This window comes from Mixophyes fleayi, chromosome 4 (assembly GCF_038048845.1).
Source record: "Mixophyes fleayi isolate aMixFle1 chromosome 4, aMixFle1.hap1, whole genome shotgun sequence".
Taxonomy (NCBI): Eukaryota; Metazoa; Chordata; class Amphibia; order Anura; family Limnodynastidae; genus Mixophyes; species Mixophyes fleayi.
In genome coordinates, this window is record NC_134405.1 from 111,870,909 (window position 1) to 111,896,905 (window position 25,997).

A 25,997-nucleotide genomic window follows, 5' to 3' on the forward strand; every position below is an offset into this window, starting at 1 on the left:
GGAAATCCGGAAGAGAGGTCAAACAAGCCAAGGAGTCTTTACACAGGAGGTCAGGAACAAGAATGCAACTAAATGCTGAAGCAGGGTAGAACCAATACTCTGGCACTAGACCTGTGTCAGAGGCTGCCTTATATACCCTAATGTGCCTCCTGATTGGGTTAGGGAGATTTAGGCGGTTTAGACATGCTGGCTGCAGACAGGTGAGTAGAGATAGAGTTCTGCTGCTAGGCAACAGGACGTGGATTACGGAGAGAAGGTGTCCATCTACGGCGCCTGTGGAGAGCGCAGAGACGGCACCTGACAGTATCCTCCCCTTTTTTCTTTCGGGTGGTGCAGGAATCCCGCGGAAATCGTGCCAACAGACGTGGAGTGTGAAAATCCTCTTCATAGACCCAAGATCTCTCCTCTGGGCCGTAGCCCTTCCAATGGATGAGAAATTGGCGTCTTCCTCTAGAGATACGAGATTCCAGAATGCGTTCTACCAGAAATTTTTCACCACGAATGGTCTTGACAGGAGGAGGTGGAGAGGTTTTGCTGGAGAATTCGTTGAGAATGAGTGGTTTAAGCAGAGATATATGGAAGGTATTATAAATCCTAAGAGAAGCTGGTAGATGAAGTCTGTAGGTGACAGGGTTGATCACATGAGAGATGGAAAAGGGTCCAATATAGCATGGAGCTAATTTCATAGTGTTGACCTTGAGTCTAAGGTTGCGGGTAGCTAACCAGACTTTGTCTCCTACCCGAAGTACAGGAAGATTCCTTCTATGCCGATCTGAAAATTGTTTGTAACGGTCAGAAGCTTGTAATAATCTGGAACGTACTTGGGACCAAATTTGAGAAAAATTGTGTACCATATTCTGTGCAGCAGGTACCGAGGAATCAGAAAGATCAGAGAAGGTGGGGAGAATGGGATGTCTCCCGTAGATGGTAAAGAAGGGAGAGTTACCCGTGGACTCGTGTTGGTGGTTATTATGGGTAAACTCTGCCCAGGGTAAAAGTTCACTCCAGAACGACTGTTGATCCGAACAGTAGCACCTCAGAAATGTCTCCAGGTCCTGATTGGTCCGTTCAGTCTGCCCATTAGTTTGCGGGTGGTACCCGGAGGAGAATTTTAGGCTGATCCCAAGCTGTTTGCAAAAGGATCTCCAGAATTGGGAGACAAATTGGACTCCACGATCAGAAGTGATGTTCCTCGGGCAGCCGTGAAGGCGAAAAATCTCTCGGATGAACAGTTTTGCTTTTTGGAATATAATAAACATGACTTTGAAGGTATTGTTATTAACATTTCTACTCACCTTTGGTGGAAAAATAAGCTTACAGTAAAATTATTTCTAACTTACCTGTGAGCTGAAAACTTCAGGACCCGTCTGTTCGGCATGCACACAAAATACAACCCATTCAATTATCTGGGTCCATTTTAAATTGCTTTCATATTTACAGTTGCGTGCATTTGCATTGCAGTGCAATTTTTTAGACGCTAGTATTTCCATTTCAGTTCATTCAAAGCACTTGGACAAGACCATTCATGGTTTGTGTCTTTACAGGAGTATATTATGAATTTGCTCACTATGGTTACTCATACTTAACCAATGTTGTGCTGTGTTTTTTATTTCATTCAATCCCATTCAATCCGATACCCATTCATTTCAATATAGTTGTACACTGCTTGTTAAACCTCCATTGAAATGGATAAGCCATTGTAAAGAACAGGTCATTGACAGGAATGGAGCCCAACATTTTTAATTATTTTTTACCCACATTCAGATAATGATGATCAAAGCAAGGAGTCCCTGTCATTTTCCTTACCACCAGACAATAACATTTTAGCTAGAACAGTTTGCTTCCTATATGTAGGTTTGTTGTTTGTTTGTTTTATTTTATTTTAAATTTCCTTGGATTACAAAAAGAAAAATTTGGTTTACAAGCTAAGAATATTTTCTGTGTATTACAGGAAGACCTGTTTGATTACAAATTAAGGACATTTCCTTTGGATTACAAGAAATTATTTTGCATTACAAATCACACATTTTTAATGTGGATTACAAATTAAGAACATTTCATGCTTAAGGATTTTTCATTAATATACAGCGTTTGGGAAGTTTTAAGTTCAAAAAAAGTTGTTTCAAAAACCTGTATGTCTTTGTTTTATTTATATGTTTTTTTTACTATGTTGGTGTAATGGAGTAGACCTAATCGTAAGACCAGTGAGGTGACAAGGTTGCCACTCCAAGAGTACCAATATTCCTTAAATGCCCTGGTACCCACAGACAAAGGATTCCGGGAAGAAAAGATCCTAAACTGTTTAATTGTGGGCTTCCTATATAGGCTCCATTACAGTGCTGGCCAATCTGGATTAGTTTAGGCTAGCGCTGTTTCGAAAGTGGGACACTACATTGCGGCTTTCTCTATCAATAGTGAGAAACAGCCCAGGACAATTAACCATGAGCTGGTTTTCAATGCAACACACTTGTTGTCCCCCTGCTGTAGTGGGAACCACCTCAGGTTGTCTAATGTTGGTCTGGAATCCATTATAGCAAGGGGTTCCCTAGCTTGTTGCTCCTCTGTTTTTTTGCTTTCCTAAAAACAACAGTTGCTTTCAATCCCCAAAAACTTAGGATACATATACGTATATATAGAGAGAGAAATCTATAGATACATTTTGAAGTGGAAATGTCATGGTAAAATGAGTAATAGTATAAAATAATATAAAAAATAAAATTAATACTAGTAATACTAGAATAATAAAAAGATTATATATATATATATATATATTCTATTTCTTGTATAGAAATGTGTTATATATCTGTATCTAGGGCATATATATGATTGGCGTTAAATTAGATTGGATATAAAGAATAAATCTCTAAACCTAGCTTCACTGCTATACCTGTATGTAATTTGGTTGGCAGCCTTTTACCTGCTGGCTATATAATATTTTTTATGACGTGTTTTTTTGTGAAATTGGGACTTTGTTGCATTTCAACTGCGTATAGTAACAAGATATATCTATATTTTATTCTGAAAGACTGGTGAGGAGAGTGGTGGTATTTATGAAGTGGAAAACTATAGGTCGGCAGTGCAAATGCCATTTTCTTGTGCCGTGAACTTATTTGCCGTGAACTTATTTTTGCAAATAAATTGCATAGAGAATTTGAAATACAGCAACTTTTGTTACTTTTAACAGTGTTTTTGGTTTGGGGGGATGAGGGGGAGGGTGGCAAAGAAGGATCTAGGTACCAGTTAGCCCTCTTTGTTTTTTACCCAGGGAAGAAAATGTACAAGGTATGTCTATTAAATAACGAGACTGTGATTCAACCTAGTAAACAAAGCAGTCAGAACCAGTTATAACTACATACGTAGTTACCTTGAACCGGTTTAAACCTGCATGACAAGCTGCAACACTCTATGACGTTCAGTTGATTGTGAGTCGCCATTTAGTTTGGTTGTGTTTTCTGTAGAGTGCCGAAAAATGCTAAGTTTAAAAATTGAACAACGTGTCAATTTGAAATTTTTACTAAAATTGCACAAAACACCAACAGAATGTTTTCAAATGCTTACTACGGCCTATGGGAATGACTGCCTGTCTCGTGCGAGTGTGTTTGAGTGGCACAAAAGATTTAGCGAGGGACGTGAGAATGTCAAAGATGATGACCGCCCTGGATGACCTTGCACTTCAAGAACCGAAGAAAATGTTGAAAAAATCAGTCAGATTGTTTGAAAAGACCGCCGACTTAGTGTTCCAATGATAGATGAATCCGTGAACATTGACAAAGACACTGTATGGAAAATTTTGCGTGAGGATCTTAACATGACGAAAGTTTGTGCAAAGATGGACCCAAGGGTTCTCACAACAGAGCAAAAAGAATGTCGCAAAGAATGTTGTGTTGACATTCTGCAGCAACTTGACACAGATCCAAACCTGTTTCATAAAGTAATCACTTGTGATGAGATCTGGATAATCCAGTACGATCCTGAAACCAAAAGACAGTCAATGCACTGGAAAACTTGTCAAAGCAAGTCAAAATTCAAAGCAATGCTCATTCTTTTTTTTCGGTATCAAGGATGTAATTTTGTAAGAATGGGTTCCAGAAGGCACAACAGTTAATCATCATTATTATAAAGAAGTTTTGCAAAAGATGAGAGAAAGAGTCAGAAAGAAACGGCCGAAACTGTGGAAAAATGGTTTCTTTCTTCACTAGGACAATGCGCCTGCTCACACAGCACTTTCTGTGAAGCAGTTTTTGACCGACAAACACATTACTACACTTGAACATCCTCCATATTCGTCTGATTTAGCACCTTACGATTTTTATCTTTTCCCAAAAGTTAAATCAGTGATGCTGTAAAAAAGAAAACGGCAGATATGTTGAAACAAAGGACAAAAATTGATTTGCTCCATGCCTTCGACCAGTGGAAAACAAGACTACAGCGATGTATTAGTGCAAATGGGGAGTATATTAAAGGGGACAAACATTAAATTTGTAATACCAATCAAAAAAGGTAAGTTATTTAATCAGTCTCGTTATTTTATAGACATACCTTGTATTTGTGGGTCTAGGTGGTGACATCTGTGGGGTGCAAAACTAGCATTAACCAGGTGTCTAGCGAAGCACCCATATGCAAAACTGGCACCTCATTTTGTTGGACATGATTATTTAAATGTAATTCAAGAGGTGGAAAAGGTGCCTATAGAGGGACATTCTTTGTTTAGCAGTGGCCACAAAGCATTTTTTATCTCTACTAAATGTTTTTTTCACACTTATTCAAAGGTGGTGAAAGTTATCCCGCAGCCTACACATTTATTGAAACACCATTGTTGAAACACTTTATTCTGGAAAGTATATTTTATATTATAAATAAACATTCAAATGATAGACAGCCCCCTCCTGATTTGATAATTGTAATTATGTGGATTGGAGTGCTCTATTCTTTGAACATTCTGATCTTTAAGTTAAAAACCCTCCTGAATAATGAAAGACACAAATGATGCTCAAATGAGCAATATTTTTAGAGAAAGTAAAATAATATTAAAATAATTAAGTGGCAGTAGGTTGGATGGTCATGAAGAATTTATGTGTGCTTGACTATTATTGAACCAATGGTTATGACAATGTGCACATGTATATGAATCAATTTGATCATTTCGAAAGTAGGTGTCTCAGTGATATCACTAGTTATTAGTGAATGAACTGGATATCTTATGTGACACTCAATGGATGAGCAACGCAACATGCCTCAATTTTGTACTATACATGATAAATGTGGAAGATTCGCTGGTGGAGACAGCCTATACACAGCCCAGGGGCTTTTTTATATAGGGAAAGGCCCTATATCCAGCTGAAACTCATGTTTTGCGATGGATTTTGTTTTGTTTCTTACTTTTTCTTCCTTTGTTGAATAGAGCCCAATATGCTCTATAATTACTGCAGTCAAGTTTCTGTGGTTAATTTTGCAGGAGCACAAACCACCCATTTATTTAATACTATTTATCAACATTTATTTATATAGCACCAGCATATTCCATAGCACTTTACAATTGGGAACAAACACAGTAATAAAACGAAACTGAGTATTACAGACAGACAGAGACATAAGAGGGCCCAGTTTGAAAGCTTACAACCTATAGGACAATAGCAGTTTGATTCATAAGGTTAAGTTCTACATATTGCATATTGGTCCAGCAAGAATGTAAAGGTAAAAAGTGTTTAGTGGGCTATATGAGCCATTCACACAGAAATATTGATCACTGGGTCAGAAGTCAGAGGCTTGATTGAGTATAGGAAGAACACATGTAAGTTTTGTGTGAGCTATGTAAGGGGTGGTAATAGGGTACTCCAGGGAGGTTAAGAGGATGGTTGAGGAATTTGATAAGGTAGCCTAAAGAGATGTGTTATCAGAAAACGCTTGAAGGTTCGGAGACTAATGGAAAGTTTTGTTGTGCGAGTGACGGAATGCCACAAAGTGGTTGCAACCCAAAAAAGTCCTATAGCTTAGAATGGGAGCAGGTAAGGAGTGTGGATGAGAGATGGAGATCTTGTACAGAACAGAGGTATCAAGTTGAGTGATATTTTGAGACAAGTGAAGAGATGTACAGTATGATGGTACAGTTTTGTTGATGGGCTTGTATGTCAGTAGAAGTATTTTACATTGGATTTGGTACAAGCAACCGATGTAGAGACTGATAGAGTGGAGCAGCAGTGGAAAACTGCAAGGAAAATCAATCTAGCCACTGTGTGCAAAAAAGCTTGTAGGGGTGAAAGTTTGGTTCACCAAAGACCAGGAACGTTGGTATTATTATTATTATTATTATTATTATTATTATTATTATCCTTTATTTATAGAGTGCCACTAATGGTCTGCAGTGCAGTACAGATTGCAAACATCATAACTAGACAAAACTGTAAACAAATAAAAATTAAATTCTCAACAGAGCTAAATTAGTTTAAGTGGGCAATATGGTGAAAGGGGTATATTTAGTACCAGCTAAAATGTGTGCCCATGAGCGTGGGCATCACTAACAGGATCAGAGCCATTCATACAGGTGCAACAAGAATGGAGGAGTGGAGTCAAGGGCAGGGAGCACAAGGTGGAGGTGCAAAATGTAGGTGGCGACCATAAGGCATGGAATGAAAAGAGGAACAGAAGGGAAGATGGCCCTGCTCATGAGAGCTTACAATCTAAATGGAAAGGGGCAGACAAATGGCTTGACACATGGGGTGAGTCAGTGAAAGGGGATTGATACATCAGAATTGTGGGCTGGAAGTCAGAGTGGATGAGATGGAGAATCAAAGAGGGTGAGGTGTACTTTATAAGGGAATGATTAAATGGTGGGAAGGTAGACTTTAAAGAACAGGTGGGTTTTCAAGGAGTGTTTGAAGCTTTGCAGGCTAGGGGATAGTCTAATAGAGCAAGGAAGATAGTTCTAATGGTGGGGGCAGCACAAGAAAAATCTTGGATGCGGCATGAGATGTGGCAATGGTCATTGACTGACCTAAAGGGGGAGGGATGGAGGATGTATGGAAATGAGGTTGGAGGTGTAAGGAGCAATGGAGTTGGAGATGACTTTGCACATGAGGGTGAAGAGTTTAGAGAGATCTCTGTAGTGGAAGGGGAGCCAGTGTAACGCTCCGCAGAGAGGAAAGCAGAAATGGACCAGTGAGAGAGGAAGATAAGTCTTGCTGCAGTGTTAAGTATAGATCGAAGAGGAGCAAGATGGTTTTGGAATAGTCAATGCAGGAGATGATGAGTGCATGAATTAAACCTTTAGCAATGTCTTGTGTGAGAAATTTGTGTATTCTGGAAATGTTTTTGAATGTGACAGGATTTAGATAAATATTGGATGTGAGGAAAATAGGATAATTCTGAGTCAATATTCACACCTATGCAGAGGGCTTAAGGGGCAGGATTTATTATCAAGTTGCCAACTGAAATAAAAATGTCAGGTATGTAACTTCTGTTGGCTGGTGGGTGTAATATTAAATTTTGGCATTGACAATGCCGACAGAAATGACAGTGACAAAACAATAACAATTATTGTAAAAATGACAATATAAAAAAAGTGACTTATCATGTAACAGGCATGCAGGATTTACATCTGCTTTAATTAACTCCACATTCAAAGCACAACTTCTCCAAATGTGTACACTCAGAAATAATGTCACTGCTCATGGACCCGGTGAAAACGGCGCTTTTAAAGCGGTAATGTTGAGATCCACCACCTGTATAATGTAATTCAGGGAGTGGGTCCCAACATTGCACTTTAAAAGCACCTTTTTCAATGGGTCCATGAGCAGTGACGTCATTTCTAAGTGTACACATTTTGTTATGTTATGTACACATTTTGCTATGTTATGTACACATATTGTTTTGTCCCTGTCATTTCTGTCGACATTGTCAGTGCCGTAGAAATAAAAATAGATACAGGTAGCGCTCTACTCTATTAAGACAAGAGCAGCTATTACTAAAGGGAATATCCTATCCCTTTAAGACAACTGGAGTAATATGGTATAGTATTAGCGCTCAAAATTGTCCTATGATTGAATAATAAATGAAATGTAATTTGATCAGGATAAGGAGAGAAGAAGGGTGGTTTCGTTTAAATGAACCAGGGGATGTAAAAACAACAGATATTTAATGCATTTCAATTACAAATAAAAGGATATCCACAGATAGTCCTTATGGTTATCTAACACTGTAATTCACTATCAATGAGAATGCCAGAAGGCCAAAATGCACAATTGTCAAATTTGAAGAACAGTGGAGGCTTCTAAAAGGAGCTTTATTAAAACGATATTTATCCTTAATAAAGTCCAGACCAGGTGGCCGAAACAAGTTGGGGCAATGGGATCCAATTATGAACAGTCTTTGACCAACCTTATAAGGTATTCAGCATTGCAGTGGGAGTCCAATAAATCCTATGTGATGAAAAGATGCAGGGATCCCCGTTTAGTGAAAAACGCTTGCCGCGCTTACGAAGCAGGTCCTCAGCGATGATGTGATGCCGATTCGCGGGAGAGAGACGGCGTGCATTCCACTGTGGAACACACGCCACTTCCGGGATGATGTTAGAATAAAGGGGCGTGTCCCAACGCGTTTCATTCGTATTAGCGAATTTCCTCAGGGGAGATTGGTCATAGGTACTAAGCAATGCATTTATATAGCTGAGATTGATAGGCAGATTGGCATTAATCATAGCAGATTTGATATTGCTGGTAATCTATTTACAACTTATGACATTGATGCATGGCAGGTTAAATACATGGATTATATCACAAAGTGGTAATAAAAAAAGGGGGTACAAATAAGACACAATAAAATATGTGTATCTATGACATCCAGTTATCAGTAAAATGCTTCCTTAGCCTATGAAATAAATAATATGCCCTTATGTACATAAAAGGGGGAAAACACTGGTCTTCTTTTCCGGACAGGCGGTACTTATGTGCCCCACCTGGTTGCACACAAAACACCGGCGGGTGTCTCCCAAAACAGGCTTTGCCCCAACCCTCCCAAAAGTCTAGCTGTTTCCACAGTTGATGTAGGGTCCCGATCCACTACCCATTCCTTCACATCAGCTGGGCACAAAGCAAGGAACTGCTCTTGGATCATCAAATCTTGCAGAGCATCAACGGTGGTGATCTGTAACCCTCCAATCCACTGTTTGAAGGAAGTACACAGCTGGGCCACGAGTCCTGAATATGTGTCAGAGGCACTGCGTTTTAAATCTCGGAATTTCTTCCTATGCGCCTCTGGCGTGATATTAAAACGTTGCAACAGGGCACTTTTGATTGCCTCATAATTTCCGTCCATCTCAGGGGGAAGATCGGCAAAGGCCTCTAATGCTTTACCTCGCAAACCTGGGGTTAAATATTGTGCCCACTGATCTTTGGCCAGTCCATACTGGGAGGCAAAATAGCTGGGAGGCAAATCTAGTGCTCTGGAAAAGATTTATAGACGATTTTATCATAATTTGGAATGGTCCTGAAACTGCTCTACTTGAGTTTCTTTCTCAAATAAACACGAACCACTATGGTTTACATTTCACAGCAAAATATAGTCAGGTATCTGTAGAATTTTTGGACTTGGAAATTTTCATTTCAGATGGTAAAATTGCCACCAAAACATACAAAAAAAGGTCGATGTGAATAGCTATATTTTATCTGACAGCCACCATCATCCTCAGTGGTTAAAAGGTATTCCATTCAGTCAATTCACGAGGATTCAACGAAATTGTACATATTTACAAGATTACATAGAACAAGGTAACAAAATGGTATCAGACTTTCAAGAAAAAAAGTATGATACTCAATTAATTCTTGATGCTTTTGATAAACTAAAATACACGACCGTAGTACTTTACTACAATATAGGACCATGAACATTCCCATATCACCAACAAATCGAGACCAGATCTATTTCATTTCTGATTATTCAAGTGGAGCATACCAGCTCAAGAACATAATTACATAACATTGGCATATCTTACAACAAGATGACATAGTAGGACCCCTTCTACCTGAACACCCAAAAATTGTGTTCAGGAAAGCCCCAGATCTAAAACAAACTCTTGTCAGAAATCATATAGAAAACAATAATCCTAAAAATGACTGGCTAAGCAAAATTAGCCACAAATCTGGTTTTTATTACTGTGGTAGGTGCAGCAATTGTAAGTGTCTTAACAACAGGTCTACCACCAGCACCACAGAATACTATTCCACGTACAACAAAACTAGGTTTCACATCAAGGATTCTATCACCTGTGATACAAAAAACGTGATATATGTATTGGAATGTCCCTGTTCCAAACAATATGTAGGGCGAACAATCAGGTCTCTTAAAATCAGAATAGGAGAGCATATTAGGAACATCAAAAATGGTTTTGAAAAACACCATCTCTCTTAACATTTTAAATTAAAACATAACTGTGACCCCAAAGGTTTGAGTTTCATTGGCATAAAACATGTACAAATGAACTGGAGAGGAGGAAATAACATAAAAATAATCAATAGGGAGGAGTCTAAGATGATTCTCCTCCTCAATAGTTTAATACCGCGAGGACTAAATGCTGAATTTGACCTCACTATTTAATAGGAAGATGCCACGTTTCCCATTTGGCTTTCATTTCATATTCATATTATTGTTCGGATGACTATTATTTGTATTTCATACCACTATCTGTGTTTACAATGTTCAACTTACCATTTCAAGCCACACCAGTCCCCCTTAGGTGATATCTCCATGTATGCTACTACCAAAACACTCTGGTAATGCCCAAACTCTGCTGAACTTGGAAGCCAAGCAGAGTGTGCCAGATTAGTACCAAGATGGGAGACCGCCTGGGAATATCTGGTATAGTAGGTATACATGTTTGAGAATAGCTATCCCAGTTTGGAGTGGACTGGTGCAATGGAAATTCCTTGAATCTCTGGTAATGTTATGTTCAATACAATCTCGAAGTCTCACCTTGAAATCCTTTTAAGGGCTACAGTCTTTTTTAAGTTATTACATAAGACCCCTCCCCCATGTGTGGATACAAGTGTTATTTATGGTCCAACAGATGCCATCAGGTATGATTTAGATCCAGCTAGGTCCCTAACATTATAACTTACCTCTTAGATTGCACGTTTTTTTCCTCAGTAAATTCCAATGATAAACCATTTTAGTCACCCTGGTTTAACTATTTATCATACTCTATTGTTTTCCTTTTAATATTATTCAACACAATATTGATATTTTGTGTTAAATTTTATGTTATTCAACCAATTAAATCTGCTTCCATTTTTGGTTTCCCCTTTTATGTACATAAGGGCATATTATTTATTTCATAGGCTAAGGAAGCATTTTACTGATAACTGGATGTCATAGATACACATATTTTATTGTGTCTTATTTGTACCCCCTTTTTTTATTACCACTTTGTGATATAATCCATGTATTTAACCTGCCATGCATCAATGTCATAAGTTGTAAATAGATTACCAGCAATATCAAATCCGCTATGATTAATGCCAATCTGCCTATCAATCTCAGCTATATAAATGCATTGCTTAGTACCTATGACCAATCTCCCCTGAGGAAATTCGCTAATGTCTCTCTCTCCCACGAATCGGCATCACATCATCGCTGAGGACCTGCTTCTTTAGCGCGGCAAGCGTTTTTCACTAAACGGGGATCCCTGCATCTTTTCATCACATAGGATTTATTGGACTCCCACTGCAATGCTGAATACCTTATAAGGTTGGTCAAAGACTGTTCATAATTGGATCCCATTGCCCGCTAACTTGTTTCTGCCACCTGGTCTGGACTTTATTAAGGACAAATATCATTTTAATAAGGCTCCTTTTAGAAGCCTCCACTGTTCTTCAAATTTGACAATTGTGCATTTTGGCCTTCTGGCATTCTCATTGATAGTGAATTACAGTGTTAGATAACTATAAGGACTATCTGTGGATATCCTTTTATTTGTAATTGAAATGCATTAAATATCTGTTGTTTTTACATCCCCTGGTTCATTTAAACAAAACCACCCTTCTTCTCTCCTTATCCTGATCAAATTACATTTCATTTATTATTCAATCATAGGACAATTTTGAGCGCTTATACTATACCATATTATTCCAGTGCCGTAGAAATGACTACCACCGGGCTGATGGGTATACTATCAGCTCTGATTTTGAAAGATTGAGTTTGAATTGGCAAGAGGATATTCAACATGAAATGGCTGACAGTCATTAATGCGGGCCAACACAGATGGTGAGAGATCTGGAGATGATAGATACATTTATGTATATTCTGCATAGAGATGATACTAAAATTCAAAGGAGCTTATTAGTTTTCAAAGAGAAGTGGTGTAGATAGAGAAGAGAAGAGGGCCTAGGACTGAGCTTTTTAGTACTCCAACTGATAAATAAAGTGGAGTGGAGGTGTATCCAGAGAAACAAGCACTGAAAGAGTGGTTCAATGAGTAGGATAAGAACCAGGATAGGACAGTGTTCTGAAGACCTAGGAATTGGAGCGTTTGTATGGGAAGAGAGTGTTTAGCAGTGTCAATTGCAGCAGAGAGATCCAGGAGAATTAGAAGAGAGTAATGGACTTTAGATTTAGCTATGATCAAATCTTTGACAATCATTGATCAGTGCAGTCTCTGTGAAGTGCTGGGAGCGAAATCCTGACTGAAGAGGGTCCAATAGGTTGTGTGAGGTTAGTGTAGGCAATACTCTCAAGAAGGAGGGTATGGGAGCTGAAAGATGGGACAGTTATTTGAAATAGAGTTTGCGTCAGAATTTAGTTTTTTTTCAGAATAGGAGTAATCATTACGTGCTTGAGTAATGACCAAAATGTACCAGTAGAGAGAAAGAGAGAGAGAGAGAGAGAGAGAGAGAGAAAGAGGGAGATATTACAGATTTCAGCTTAGCTTGGGATGAGCATAGGAGACAGGAATCGACTCATTTGTGGGGCTAAAGGTTCAAGAGGACAAGTAGTATAGTTGTAAGATAAGAAGAGAGTAGATACTTCATCTTCATTTGTGGTTCAAATGATGAGAAGTTTCCAGAGAGTGTAGGGAAGGAATTAAGCTGATTGTTTGTCAAGGAAGAGAATACCATTTCAAGTCACATCTTATCAATCTTGTCATTGAAGTAGGAAGCACACTCATGGGCACTGATAATAGTCAAAGGTTTTGGGTATGGAGGATTGAGAAGGGATTTAATTGTTTCAAAAAGGGGTTAGAAGCCTGAGCAGAGATGAGGCATTGAAAGTATGTTTGTTTGACAGTGTCCAGAGCATTTTGATATGAGTGATAGATAGCAGTATATATAATTAAATAATTTGTGTTACAACATATATGCCAATGACATTCTACTTTGTATTTAAAGATGTCATGTTTCTTTAGTGTGCCATGGCTGACCTTGATATCTACATGGAGTGCAAAGAGTATCTGGAGCCACTTGACAGAGGGCTGTTGCTAGGGTTTGGTGAAAATGTGCTACTGCCTTATCAGGAGAGTAGAATGTAGAAATTGGGGAGAGAAGGTGTTTCAGAGAGATATAAAGTTGTTGAAACTGAACAGAGTTAGGATTTCTGCGGGTATGAGGAGACTTGTCAGAATTTGACAGCAGATAGGTTAAAGTAATGGTGGCTGATAAGGCCAATCCGATGAATACAGTCAGTCCATTGCAGGAACAAGTAGAATGTGGATCATCAAAGGAGATTTTGAAATCACGCATAATTATGGGGGGATATTAGAAGATCAGAAATGAGAGAACCAGTCAAAGAAATGTTTAATAAAATGGTTTCTGTGGCCCAGGGGGTTGATAGTTCACAGCAACATGCATACAGAATAGGTTGCAAATCCAAATAGCATGTACTTCAAAATATGTGACATTAGCCCTAGTATTCAACATTTGCAGGACTGAAGTGAATCAGTTCAAATAGCATCAGTCTTTTTGGAAGTATTAATTGCTAGTTACCCATTTTCAGGAAGGGGTTTAAAATATTATTTCAGATATCAAATGTAAGCTCTTCACAAGCATTTGTAGTAGCACATAGTAAAATATATTGCCTTAACAAAAACCGCATATTAAAGAGGATGACAATACCCCTCCTTTTATGTTATTTTTGCAATATGGGTTTCCATATTTTGTGTGAATTGTAGCTTGTAACAGCAAAATCGATGTTCTATTGACTAGTGTGGATGATCACAATCATTTTGCCCTTTGTGGTTGGTGAAATTCATGCTGCAATTACAGAGACAGGCTCGTAGGAAAATAGTCTCAATTGGGCTTTTAGCTCCACATTAATCCAAAACTCACCATTTTAATGCAGATATAGATTGCCACAAGTCAATAACTGACTACTTGAATTGTGAAGTAGCCGTTCTATGGAATATTGGCAGAGCTGGCTGCTATAATAACAAGTATTTTGATATTTTAAAGAGCTCCTACTTGTTGAGTGTCATTGATAGCACTGAGTAGCAGTCATTTGCATTCCAAACATTTTCTATGTTTCATGTTCCACATGAGTTTAGGTTGTTTGATAAATGATGTTGTTTACATTGTGTTTGTAAGTCATCACTCAGAAGCAAGTATTTTATCTAAGCCATTACAATATGGATTGCTACGGGTTAACAAGCAACTTTCAGGAGTTGAAAAGCATATAATAAGTTTGTGGAATTTTGGTGGGAACAAGGGTGGGGTGTTAAATGTGCAAAATAAAACCATTAGTGTATTTTACAAATTTAACCCCTTTAGTTTATACAATCATTTATTAGATACACTCAAATAGGCCTATCTTTTAATCATTGCTCCATATTGGTGGAAAGCACTAATTTTCTTAGCTGTTTATCATGACAGTAAAAAATAGAGTTTCACTGCAATATATAATACTGATCTCGCCGGACAGCACCAGTGAAAACTTGCTGTCCTGGTGAGTCTGTTCTCCTCTGCAGATAACTTCTGACTCACCTTATCACCATGCGAAAAGCTATCTCTTCCTGGTACAACCTCCCGTTGCATTAACAGCGAATGCAAGACGAAAAGTCTGCACATGCTCAGTATTCTTTTTCTGCTCATTTGGCTTGTCTGAACTTCATAAATGAAAAGGGCACAGCAGACATATATGGTTTTTCATACTGATAATCTAAAAGTGCAATGGGGAGAGGGGCTGATCATGGAGTATAGGAGGGACGATAACAGAGAAGCATAAAAAAGTGTCCTAGGGGTAACAAAAAATGTAAATGTGTACCCTGTAAGCTCACTCCAAACTAACACCCATTACTATATTGTATTTACCAGGCAGACACCAACACAAAGTATTACCATTGTCATGATTCTTGAACATCTCTGAGCTCACTTTCTTAAGTTTTCAAGACCTCTATACCATTCAACATCTTTGCCTGGATTTGTTCATCACGATCTAATATTATATTCTCAATTACATTATTTAATATATTAAAATTACATTTTAAAACCTTTATCCACAGTCAGAGTGTTATTTTCATGTTGTATATGTATAGTAATTTAATATTTATATAGATCTAGAATTAATTGAATGATTCATTCTATGATGCTATGACTTCTAGTCGATGAAATGCCATTGAAAAATAATATGGTATTTTGTATATTTTGTATATTTAGTGAATATATGTTCAGGGCTGTTAAACTAAAATAGCAAAAGTGTTTTTTGCACACCATCGGCTTATTTAATATGGAGCCTGGATAGATGAAACTCTAAAATTTTACATTTTAGAGCCCTCAGGGTATATTTACTAAACTACAGGTATGAAAAAGTGGAGATGTTGCTTATAGTAACCAATCTAGTTGTCATTTTGTAGAATGGACTAAATAAATGATAACTAGAATCTGATTGGTTCCTATAAGCAACATCTCCACTTTTTCGAACCCGCAGTTTAGTAAATCTACCATCTGGAGTTTTAGAGGACAAGTGATCACTTGGTTGAAGAGGTAGTCTTTTCTTTGAAGATGCTAGGTTAATTTGATCCTAAATCATATTAAAAACAAATGCATTGTAATGCTTTAACTTAGCTTCAGTCTCTAATCATAAAAGTAAACTTATTTGAACTGCTAAAACTTTGGGTTCTAAGAGGGCTATAAGAAAAGAGTCACACAGCATAATTTGTACAAGTGAAAAAATAAAGAAAATGTTATATTTGTGTCTTGATACATCCTTTTTTTGGGAGACAGTTATCCATTGTGTTTTACAAAGCACATTAAGAGGTATATTTACTAAGCTGCGGGTTTGAAAGAGTGGGGATGTTGCCTATAGCAACAAATCGGATTCTAGCCTTCATTTAATTAGTACTTTCTACAAAATGACAGCTAGAATCTGATTGGTTGCTATAGGCAACATCTCCACTTTTTTGAAACCATCAGTTTAGTAAATATAGCCCTAAGACCTTATAATAGGTAACTAATTGAGCTGATGTTTAAATGCCGTTTAAATTTATAATGTTACCATGAGTGGTGTAGCGCAAGTGGAGCAGGTGGTCCATGAACTTTGAATGCTAGATGTGCTATGGGGCACCAGGAACATACAGTGCGAGTGACTGTTTGTTTGGTTTTTATGTTTTTTTTTAATCCATTTTTTTATGTCTAACATAGCAGATTAGTGGCTCAGGGCAGGATATGGAAGAGGATGTGTGTGGGTATTAATTTAATGTGTGTGTGTTTGTGTGCTTGTGTGAAGGGTATTAATGCATTGTGTTTGGGGGAGGACATTAATATAATGTGTGAATGTGTGTGAGAGTATTAATATTATGAGTTTTGGTTAGGGGTATTAATGTAATATGTGTGTGGGGAGGACATTAATGTAATGTGGATATTAATGTACTGTATTGGGGCTATTAATGCAGTGCATTGCGGTACTCTTGTGAGGTGTGTGTGTGTGTATTTGTTACAATTTTGTGTTAGTCTGTGCTCATTACTTTCCACCTGCCTCTACTTGTCCCTGATTGCTATCCTTTAAACAGAGGGCCTTTTGTACCAGAGCTTTATCGAGTCATTATTTGTTACTTGTGCTGCCATTTTTGAATCTACTGCTGAATTTCCTACCTCATTTTCCTGGATACCTCAACCTTGGCTTGACCTTGTGGATTTCTGAAACCCCTGCCCTTAGCATGTTTCTAGACTCTGCTCTCTATTTGATCCCTTGGATTCGTGTGACTTCTGTCTTGGCCCTTAATCCTTGCCATTAACTGGTAATCATTTTACTCCTGTCTTATTGACACCATCTATTATTTGTGTGCAAACCAGTTTCTTGAATCCCGCTCAGCTTTATTACAATCATTGCCAGTATTTCCCCGTGCTTCTGTATCTGTGCAGCCTCATTATACCTGTACAACTTCATTATACCTGTTCTTATTTCATATCCTCCAATCCTGTTACCAGTGTATCCTCAGTATCAGCATTATTTGTATGTCCTGTTGCTTCAGTTCTGTTACTTGCACCAGCAATGTCTGTGATATCTCTGATACACCAGTCTTGTTTCCTGTGGCTCAAGCTTTCTCCTCAGCTTGGTTGCCTATACAGGCTATTCAACTACTCCAGTACTGTTACCTGCACAGATTATTTGCAACCATTGCCAGTGTACCCAGTTGCTTCAACCCTTTACTTGTATCATCTCATTGTACCAGTGCCATGTTAGTCCTGCAGTCCTGTTCAGTCTGGCTTCCATCCACTCTGGCTCATTATCTGATCCTTGTATTCAACAACTTCTGTACCTCTGACCGCTTGCAGTTCTGTAACTGTTTATCCTGCAAATAAACTAAATAAATGAATCTATAGAGATGCATTTCGAGTTGATTTCTGGTTATTATTTTTCGATCAACATTGCCAAGTGATTTGGGGAGTGGACTAATTAAAAAAATAGCTAAACCTTTAGCAATATTTACTTAATGTGCTGTAATTCCAGAGCTTTGTGTGATAACAGCATGTTAACATAATAACTACTTTATGAATGCAAATTTCTTACTTCCACAGCGACATAATACTTGAGTACTTGAGACAGAAGTAAAAAACAATACTCAATAGAGATAAAAATATATATGTTTATTATTACAATTGAAGAGCACAAATATTTCCATATTCTTATATTGCAACATTATGATATTACTCTGGCAATTTTTGCCTTTTTTCATTGCCGTTTTAAATTTGCCCTGCAAAGTCACCAAATATTGGCAATTTGCAAAAAGCTTTGATTAATAAATTAACCACAGGTGTCCCAACCTTGTTAATCAAGGTTCTCACTATAGTAGGCCGATCCTATGCTCGTGGTCTCATTGTTATGGTGGGGCTTTCTAGCACTGGGACTGGTTGAGGATTTGGGTATTGGAGCATTCTGTCATTTTATTATTGTAGACAGTGCACTGTGGAAGGGAACTGTTTTGCCTTTTTTGAAAACTATAAATAAATATATTTGTAATTAAAAATTATTTTTAATTAAAAATTTAGGACAAGACCTGGGGTAAAATCTATCAAGCTGTGCTTTGCCTTTTCATTGATTTTCTTGGGTGAGTTTGAACCCGCCGATGTATAAAAGTGCAAATTGATAGTAAATTGATAGTATATTGCCAGTAAATTGATGTAACCAGAATACAAGTCACCATATGTTTGAAGCTGTAATTTTGCAGACTTGCCCGAGATTGCTGTGAAAATTGCCAGAATCAACACGTTGTTTTGGATAGGTGAGATTAGCAAACACAGCAGCTTACCACTGCTGGCCAATGTTAACATAACGGAGGCACTACACACATTTTAATTATCAGGGTAATCATGATTTCTTGTTTAGAGGGGCTAAAATTATTATTATCTTATGGGGCCAAATTATTTTATGAATAAATTAGTGGCCCAAATTTCATTAATGACTATATGTAAGGGAAACCTTTATATATATATATATATATATATATATATATATATATATATATATATATATATTTATTATAGTGGCATACTTTTTAATTACCCGGGGCAATAATATTTTTTTCTGATGTGGCAATACTTAACATATCCAGATGGGGACACAATTTAAAGTACAACTTGTGGCGCTACAAGTGGCAGCATGGACTTGTGCCTATCTTAGGCAATTTCCAGTGATTTGAAATCGCTAAAAAAAGGCAGCTGGATACATTTACCCCCTAATCTCTGTCTGCAATAATCTTGCTTTGCAAAATGAAGTCTCACTTGCACTATATACCTGTATACTTACTCTGTTACTACTTTGCTTGGAACAACTTCACTCTGTCTGACTTCTCCCCTCTGATTGTGCAAACTACTTTTCTCAAATGAGGACAGGTTGCTAGAAATCTAGGTGCACTTGTGCAAATTGAGTAATATCACAGGTTCAAAACTGTAGATCTACCAATGATCTATAATATTTAAAGCACTGTATTTCCTTGATAAATTAAGAGTTATGCCTTCAGCATTGTTGTTTTACATATGCATTTATTTCTATGTAAACTCCATCTAATGGCCAGCCTAGTATCAGCTTAACTTAACACTCAGGCTTCCATAGTTAGTTCTGACTGGATCTTAAATCTAACATGTTAAGTCAGAGATGCAGTATATTGTTCCCTCAGCACAGCATTGATGGTAAGATTTCTGTCATGTCATGTTTTCATTGCAGTTTTACCACTTGACCTCACATATTCTTTAAATAAATACCATTCTTCAGATATTCACATCTAAACTGGATTATTAAAGTAGGAGTGGTTATGCTGTATGTTTGGTTATACTCAGACCAAAGGGAAGTATATAGTGAGGACAGAACACTAAGGCTTGCATGTGTATACCCTTTGATTCCAAAAGTGCTGAGTAAACAATCTTAGCTTTTCAAATGCTGAGTTTAATTATTAAATTGCTATTAAAATGCTACTAGAATTATTTAGTATAGTTTGTTCGTTTTAAAACTACAGAAGACCTTTTGTGAAGAAGCCATAAGGTGTTTTGTATACATTAGTCTATAGAAAAGGAAACAGGCCTGATACAGTGTATGCAATGTTGTTATTCTATAACCTCTTCAACTAATAATTGAAAAATAATATGCCATGGGATGTATTTCAGATATGATTCACGTGGTGAGGCTATTTTCTTTCTGTCATAAAATAAGTGTTAAACACTCAGAACACCATACTCCACTACTTTGAACTATGAAACTGGAATTGGTTTGCTGTTTTTCGAAAATAGTACGTATTGAGAAAGATGGTGTTTCCTACTGTTATAAGTGCACGGTTGCAAAAGGAAATTATGCAAATGCAAGCATCCATCTTTCAAATTTTAGGCACAGGGTATTATGTTCTGTGTAAACATATATTTTCTTACTGTCGCAGAATTATATTTCACCATGATATTTTATCTAATTTCAGGTTGTTTCTTTAAGCAATCTTCTATCCAATCATTTATATATATTTTACTGACCTAAACAAGATTCCTATTTTCTGTGTGTCATGAAAAATGTATAAAGGAATAAAAAACAATTCACCATTTTTCCTCACAATTTTGGCATACTGTGATATATAAATGTATAACTAATGCACCGTAATAGAAGTAAGTAGGTTTGCCAACAATCAAAAATATTCTATACTGCCAAATATTTACAAATGACAATATTTTTAATGACGTGTAAAAAAACTGTAGAAGTAGCATACCCAGTGCTTTTTTTCCCATTGAACGCTGGGAACGGCGTTCCGGCACCTTTTTTTAAAACCTTTTTTTTTACTTTTTTTTTATCTCTGCGGTGCTGCTACAGTGCAGCACCGCATCTGTGTGTGTGTGTCCTGCTTCCGTCGTCCGGAAGCAGGGCAGCGGGAGGAGCAGCGATCGAACTAAGAAGAGTGAAAAGAAGTATGCAAAGAAGGTAAGTAATACTGACTACAGAAAGCGGGAAGGGGCGAAAGTAGAAGAGGGCTACAGAATAAAAGGGGAGCAGAAAGAAGGCTACAGAATAAAGGGGGAGCAGAAAGAAGGCTACAGAATAGAGGGGGAGCAGAAAGAAGGCTACAGAATAAAGGGGGAGTAGAAAGAAGGCTACAGAATAGAGGGGGAGCAGAAAGAGGGCTACAGAATAGAGGGGGAGCAGAAAGAAGGCTACAGAATAAAGGGGGAGCAGAAAGAAGGCTACAGAATAAAGGGGGAGCAGAAAGAGGGCTACAGAAAAAGGAGGGAGGTGGAAAGAGAGGGCCACAAAAAAACCAGGGTGCAGAATAGGGGTGAGAATAGCTAGCGGCCATATGTGAGAAAAGTTGGTAGGCAGCCGCAGCAGGGGACATGTCAGTGTGTAACAGGTGAGTGATGTCCAGTTGTTATGTTTGTTTTATTAAATTAACATATGGGGCCTCCCCTCTAGATATCCTGCGTTTACTCCATCAGTCATCTGGACTGCAGCCTTGCCAGCCAACCAGGAGGAGGTAGGAGTTATTATTTTTATTTTACAATTGTCAAGTGTGTGAAGGGCAAGGAAGGGAGTAAATTTATGTGTGTGTGTGTATATATATATATATATATATATATATTTATATATAATTTTTTATTTTTTTTCATAAAAGATTAATAAGACGTGAGTTCCGGCACCTTTTTTTTTACAAAAAAAGCACTGAGCATACCTGTTAGCTTTTATTGCTGTTGGAAAAGAAAACTATACAAATCAAAACTCTAGCATCATCATTAGCACGGATCTTGCACCATCCACAAAAGAAACTCCTCCTGATAGGTGTATCTTTGGCGGCTTCCATCTTTACATTGTACGCAATGTGCCCAAAATGCCCTTACTGTACGCTTGCTAAGCGTAGAGAGGGGTAAGTGTCAGATATGTATAAGTCTGAATACAAACATAAACGTATATTATTATATTATTATTTTGCAACTTAATATAATGAAAAATGTAATTTGCCCCATAAGTTAATTATAAATTATGTTGCCCCCTTAATAAATAAATAATGATTGCCCTTAAAATTCACAAATCAATCGTACCTCATCTCTTCTGAATGACAAGATAACTCAAACAGTATGCAGATTGAGCTACCGTATCTAGCCATCAGCCTCAAAAACCAGTATAGTAATTGTTGAAGCAGAATCCTTAGTAAATCTACCCCATAGTACCAACTGTCCCTCAAACCCTGTCTCTTATAAATTTTAGTTTAGTTTAGGATAAATCACTAACGCAATGTGAACACAACTTGCATTATTAAAACACGCCTGTACACCCGTATTCAAATACAAGCTCACCTGAGTAATACGTTTGGCGATGAACACAATAGTAAGTGAGTTACATGATGTTCAATCATCACAAAGGTTTTTTTTAAATAAAACAAACTTTTGTATCACAAACTTTTGTATAACATAAAAAAAAAATAATGTATTTTCAACTGTAAATATTTTGTTGGCTTCTTCGCTATTTTTTTCTAATAATATGTGCAGGGCGAAATAGCTGCTGCACCTGCAAAAAATATACAATATTAAACCATAAGATTAGGACATTTTGGAAACATTTATTTGCTCTATGGGCATAAATTGGTCCCACATATTTCTAACTCTGCAGAGTTCAGAGGTTCCACATTAAGATAAATACTGTGAAATATGCAAGAATCATCTTAGTGAGAACACAGTATTAGCCAGAGGACTGCATATTGCAGGCACATGGAGATATATTGTGTGGGGTTTCTTTACTTAATGGCAAACACATATTAGGCTCATTAAGTCATACTCCTGTACAGTCATGGGCAAAAGTTTTGAGAATGACACAAATATTGGTTTTCACAAAGTTTGCTGCTTCAGTGTATTTACACCTTTTTGTCAGATGTTGCTATGTTATACTGAAGTAAAATTACAAGCATTTCATAAGTGTCAAAGGCTTTTATTGGTAATTACATTAAGTTTATGCAAAGAGTCAATATTTGCAGTGTAGACCATTCTTTTTAAAGACCTCTGCAATTCGCAGTGACATGCTGTCAATCAACTTCTAGGCCACATACTGACTGATGGCGGCTCATTCTTGCCTAATCAATGCTTGGAGTTTGTCAGAATTTGGGGGTATTTTTTTCCATGCCTGTCTCTTGAGGATTGACCACAAGTCCTCAATGGGATTAAGGTCTGTGGAGTTTCCTGGCCATGGACCCCAAATTTTGATGTTTTGATTCCCGAGCCACTTAGTTATCATTTTTGCATTACGGCAAGGTGCTCCATCATGCTGGAAAAGGCATTGTTCGTCACCAAATTGTTCTTGGATGGTTTGGAGAAGTTGCTCTTGGAGGATGATTTGGTACCATTCTTTATTCATGGCTGTGTTCTTAGGCAAAATTGGGATTGACCCCACTTCCTTGGCTGAGAAGCAACCCCACACATGAATGGTCTCAGGATGTGTGACAAAACGAGTGTGATATGTGGATTATAGCAAATACTTTTTATAGCCCATGCTTTGTTCCCTAGCTCACCAGACTACAACTGCATTGTCCAACAACATGTGGCTAAGGGGACATTGTAGTTCAATGTACATATGTATATTGTGTATTATATATTGATGACTTGCAGTAATGTTATTCATTGTCCTTAAACGGAAGCCAGGAGGGTTATGGGTAAAGATCAGGTGGTGTCCAGGATACAGGTGAGAGGGCTGGAGCTGCATTCATTCTCCCCTCTCCTTCCTCTACAGGAAGCATGGAACAGCTGGGGACCCTGTGACATCACAAAGTAGTGTAAGGGGTTAATTTTAGGAGGGGCTCACTTCTACCTTATCCTTGGAAGTAGGGGAAGCCAATTAGCATCAATTGCTCTCCTTAGGACTAGTCCAGACGTGCTGTCTGCATCCCAGCAGGGGGCTTTTGTGAAAGGACATCTCATCTTCACTGCCCTGTCCAAACCCCCTAGTCCTGCACTGACCAATGGTTAAGAAGAATAGACCCAGGGGTTTGCCCAGGGAGGGGAAAGACTGTGGAAATTAGACCTGGGATATAAGGAACGACTCCATGGGGGAAGGGGGGTCATTATGGGATTTCATTCATGAAGGTGCAAGATCTAGCTTTTGAGTTGTTGTTCTCTAAGTAGAATCTATATATGCAGCTGAGAGAAATCCATGGGTCGTGAAGTCTGGACAGCAGGTGACTATAATTCCTGAAGCTATTGGGGTAAGGGACAGATGATGTGGTAAATCTGCATGGCATTTATTTACTGTGTGTATATAATATTCTAGTGTTGTTTGTATGACAATAAATATACTGTTGTATTTTTAGAACTGCATTTTGCCTGAGTGACCATACGAATCCTAGAAGGTACTGGGTAGCACTGGGCCAGATATACCTGGTATTTTCACAGGATGCTTTACTGTAGGCATGACACAGGACTGATGGTAGCACTCACCTTTCCTTCTCTGGACAAGCGTTTTTCCAGGTGCCCCAAACAATTTGAAAGGGGATTCATCAGAAAAAATGGCTTTATCCCAGTCCTCAGCAGTCCAATCCCTGTACCTTTTGCAGAATATTAGTCTGTCCCTGATGTTCTTACTGGAGGGAAATGGCATCCTTGCTGGCCTTCTTCACACCAGGCCATCCTCCAAAAGTCTTCGCCTCACTGTGCATGCAGATGCACTCACAGAGTTCAGTACAGAGCAAGCTCTGGTGCGCTGATCCCACAGTTGAATCAACTTTAGGAGATGTTCCTGGCGCTTGCTGGACTTTCTTCGGCACCCTGAAGTCTTCTTTACAACTATTGAACCTCTCTCCTTGAAGTCCTTGATGATCCGATAAATGGTTGATTTAGGTGCAATCTTACTAGCAGCAATATCTTTGCCTGTGAAGCCCTTTTTGTGCAAAGCAATGATGACTGCATGTGTTTCCTTGCAGCTAACCATGGTTAACAGAGGAAGAACAATAATTTCAAGCACTACCCTCCTTTTAAAGCTTCCAGTCTGTCATTCTAACTAAATCAGCATTACAGAGTGATCTCCAGCCTTGTCCTCACCAACACTCTCACCTGTGTTAACGAGAGAATCACTGACCTGATGTCAGCTGGTCCTTTTGTGGCAGGGCTTAAATGCAGTGGAAATGTTGTTTTTGTGATAAATTTCATTGTCACCGGAAAGAGGGACTTTGAAATTAATTGCAATTCATCCGGTCACTCTTCATGAAATTCTGGAGTATATGCAAATTGCCATCATAAAAACTGAGGCAGCAGACTGTAAAAAATAATATCTATGTCATTCTCAAAACTTTTGGCCATGATTGTAGAATATGAATAATTTTCTAACCCCAGGCAAATACAGATTTAGTAAAGAAATTATTTCTGAGGCCTAGACTTTTATGTTGAAAAAATTTTTTTTATTATAATCCTAGATTCTTGAACCAAGATACTTATAATCTTGTTCAGGGATTGGCTTCCTGCCTCCTCAAGCTGGGGTTCCTCTTGGGGCTCCTCCTGGAGCTCCTCTACAATCACCAGGGTTCCCTCCGAGGATTTGTCCCCTTGTTGCTCCTGGGGCTCCTCCAGAGGCTCCACTTCCACTTGGGAATCCTCCCAGGCCTCCTGCAGGCAGTGGCTTTGGAAGAAATAAGGCCAATTAGTATTTATTACATGTTATCTCTCCCTTCTAGATAGATATGTAATTATTAAATACCACTCATGGCTCATTACTCCACCATTAGCCAAATGTAAACACCTCTACCCCACTTGCATATGGACTTGACCTAGGAGGTTTACTAAAACTTCAGTATTCTAAAGTGAATGTAACCACATGCTGTTATTGAAGCATCCCTAGTATGAAGCATTACTTGTATTTTGTCCAATGAAGTTTATTGCAAGCCACATTACTATGTACAATACTTTCTCTTCTATACAAGGATATAACTACATGGGCCAGATCAAACTATAATCATATGTATTTATATCTTATTGTGAACTTATGCCTCGCAATCTCCCTCCTTACGTCTGCAAGGAGCTGCAGTTGCCGCCTTTTGAGGTTACTGCATGAGTGCTGGATGGCATGGAAATAAACAAACT

At 38.1% G+C, this 25,997-nt stretch overlaps 1 pseudogene; it reads left to right on the forward strand.

Moving 5' to 3' along the window:
* The first annotated feature begins 10,742 nt into the window (after positions 1-10,742).
* On the forward strand, positions 10,743-10,860 carry LOC142155450 (5S ribosomal RNA; annotated as a pseudogene).
* The last annotated feature ends 15,137 nt before the right edge of the window (positions 10,861-25,997 follow it).